The 3,537-nt window shown below is 47.7% G+C and overlaps 1 pseudogene; it reads right to left on the reverse strand.

Moving 5' to 3' along the window:
- Positions 1–2,253: 2,253 nt before the first annotated feature.
- On the reverse strand, positions 2,254–2,976 carry LOC123427435 (annotated as a pseudogene).
- Positions 2,977–3,537: the final 561 nt, after the last annotated feature.

Consider the following 3,537-nt stretch of genomic DNA (forward strand, 5'->3'; position numbering starts at 1 on the left):
AACAACGAGTTACTCGAGAACGAAAAAAGGCAGAAGCAGCCTTACATGACAGATAACCTTTTCTATGACATCATAGATGATATTTTCTTTGGCCCAACCTATTCATAAAAAGAACTATCAGTAACAAGATAAAAAAAATAACAACAACAAAAATGGCATAAGAAACAACCGAAGGGTGGTGGTTCCAGGTGCGATGTAGGTTTTTTATTGAACTATAATCGGTTGGTTTATCGTCTGGTTTATGGAGGGATTGAAAAAAAATCGGTGGAACGGTGGGAAGGCTAGCGGTAGGAGGGGATCGCTCGAGGTCGAACCATCACGAAGACGGCAGATCCCCCTTTCTGACTGTTCATGAACCAACATACTCGAAGAGCTAGGTGTGATCGTCCATGAACCAAAAAACTGGAAGCACACTATTACGGGAAAAAGTCTATGTAGGTGATAGCATCCAAGATCACTAATATATTGTTAAGCGTCTATAGGTTTTCAGATGAACACATTCCAGTCTTGCCTATATTCCTATAACTCTGCGTGATTAACTGAATATGTACCAGCAGGCCAATAAGAATGGCACCTACAACACCATAAAGGTAGCACCAAGCCAGAGACCCGGACTATAGTTTGTGTCAACATAAGTTCGCAAAATGTCAAGTTCAGTCTGCATAAACGTCTTTCCTCTCCTAGAAGATTTCACACAAGTAATGGGTATGTTCTTATTTCATTCAATGATGATCTGAACTGTGCTGAAGAAAAGCTATCCTATGCTACAGCTTCACAAAAACTTCTCTCGTGAAGATATGTGTCATGGTAACTACATCACACTGCTTGAATATATACAAAAATGGACATGGAGATTCCATATCTTGACTACAGTTAAACTATCATCAGAAAAGAATTAAACTTCCTAATCTACAAAATTACCAAAAGATTATAGAAGAGAAGAGATGCAACCTTACTAAAACAGGACAGAACAACAAGTCGCAAATGCATATTGATCCGAGAATTTTTCAGTGTTCACTGGGTGATGTTCGTCGTCGTGATGTTGCACAGTGGCACATCAGGCCATCTATTTCTATAGATGGCATAAATGTACTCAGAATTCAGCTGCAATTTACAAATTGAGAATAGTTCAAGGAAAATTTAGAATAGTCGAAGGAAAACTTGGCTCTCCCACTGGCTGACATTGGTGAACAAAAGTTGACTGAAATGTAAATATGTTCAAGCCTGCAATATTTTGAATCCAAGGCAGATCTGTTTGTGACTATTGCACATGAATTAAAACTCAGAACTGCGGGAATTGATTAGAATATAAAATCCCACGAATTCATAAGAAAACTGATCACGTTGGAAAACTCAACAAGTTATCACACACATCCGGGGAGCTAAAAGTTCAGGTGGGGTTTCATTTTCCTTCGAAGAAGCCCATGTAGAACTTATTTTGGTCTAAAAGTGCAGACTGATATACGACCAATTTATCCACTTGCACAAATAAGTTCAGAATGAAGATTGTAACACTTTGTGTTCAAATTAATACACACTTGTACTCCTCGATCTTCAATGTAGCAGTTGGGTAAACTAAATGACAGCACATTATCTGATCTCATGAACCAACCCTGCACTGAACGATGGGCGGAGGAGAATAGATAAGCGAGACATTGAGAGCAACCCAAATTAAGATGGGGAAATGCACTTACAGGAAGGTATGTGACATTTTTTTTGCTTCCAATGCTTCCATGCAGCATCAATGGGCCGAACATCCAGCAGAGAAAGAACTAACGTACAACATGAACCGACAAAAAAAATCAAGATTAAGGCGAAAATTAACCAAGGGAGAGTGAAGAAAAACAGGACGGGGAAGGAATAGAGCCACACCACCTAGAGTCGGCAGCATGTGCTTGAAGATGCACAGGCACATGACGACCTCGCCGGAGCTCTTATCATGCCGCCGCTTGACATGGATAGTGTCACCATCGAAGAACGAATCCACCGGCCATGAACCTGAAGCAGACTAAATCAAGATATATATCAAAAATCAGATTTAATCCAATCCATAGCAGTAAAATAAAAAGAGTATATGGACACAAAAAACTATTCTACTTCAGGAATATGATGACAAAAGCAATGATCAGCTAATATTGCAAAGGGGAAATCAGTTACGTACCCTGGTGAGAAGCTGGTTGGCTTTCTTCTCGGCGAGCAGCCTCCCTCTCATTTGTCTGCCCTCCTCCCCAGTGATACTATGGCCCCCGAAGCTCACGCTCGTCTACTGCCCAGACATCGGCGGCGCTTCACTGGATCTGGATGGACACGAGCTACTCTCACCGTCGTCTTCACGCGGTTCTTACTTCTCTTGGAGCAGTGGCATCGGCTGCCCATGGTGTTGGCCTCCGAGTGCGCGCCGGCGCAGGGCTTCCTCTTGTGCCCGGACAGTGGCGGCTTGCCGGCGGACACCAGGCTGTGGCCCTTGGACACGCTCCCCTCGGCGGCGGTCACCGACGAGAAGAAGGACGTGGACGTCACGGACGTCGCGCCCAACATGGTCAGGTTCGGCTTGGTGAAGTCCAGTGTCAGGCTCTACGGCTGCGAAACCGGGGCGGCCATCGAAACCGGCGCCACGACGGTCAAAGGGGCCGGCCTGGACGGCTCGATGGCGAGAGGGCGCGGTGGGGAAGGAGGAGGAGCGACCAGAGCTGGAGGAGGTGGCGGCGGCGGTGACTGGATGGGGCCGCGGCGGAAGCGGGCGTGGCCGGTGCGGTCGGGGATCTCGCCGAACAGCTGCTGGTGCTGCTGCTGCGGCGCCTTGGAGACGGCCTGGTCGGCGATCTCGCCGAACAGCTGATGGTGTTGCTGCTGCGGCGCCTTGGAAGATACGCCTCTTGCGGTGGTGGAGGCGAGAAGGTCGTACAAGGGCGGCGTGCACGGGCTGCGTGACAGCGATCGAGGCGGGTGCTGATGGCGATGGGATGGGCAGTTCATCGTGGAACACGACTGTGGGCGCGGCGGCGGCGAGATCGAGAGAGAGAAGGGATCGGGAGCGAGAGGTGGGGAAGACCGGGACAAAGGACGTGTGACGGGGGACGGGACTGGGTCGTGGTTGTTTCCTTTGTTGAATCGTGCGGCGGAAGGTTGCGAGGGAACGTGGGAACGTGGGCTGCTCCTGCGATCTTTTTGCGCCCGGGGTCAACGAGGGTTGCTGCTCCTCTTTTTTACCGCACGGGAAAGGTGGGATCGAAGGTGGGATCGAGAGGTCGAACCATCGCTGGTTGAACCATCACGACGGCACATCCTGCTTTAATAGTAGAGATCATGCACAACCTCGGTATTGGCCAATTAATTGTTTTCGCACTCTTACTTTCTCAAAAAAATTATAACTATCATGCAATACATGAGCACGAGCCGTGGATATAGCACTATAAGTGGAATAGAGTGTGGTGGTGGTTGTGAGACAAAAAGGAGGAGATGGTCACATTGACGCGGCGTATCAAAAGGCTATGGAGATGCCCATTAATAGATATCAATGTGAATGAGTAGGGATTG

The sequence above is a fragment of the Hordeum vulgare genome, chromosome 2H (assembly GCF_904849725.1).
Source record: "Hordeum vulgare subsp. vulgare chromosome 2H, MorexV3_pseudomolecules_assembly, whole genome shotgun sequence".
Taxonomy (NCBI): Eukaryota; Viridiplantae; Streptophyta; class Magnoliopsida; order Poales; family Poaceae; genus Hordeum; species Hordeum vulgare.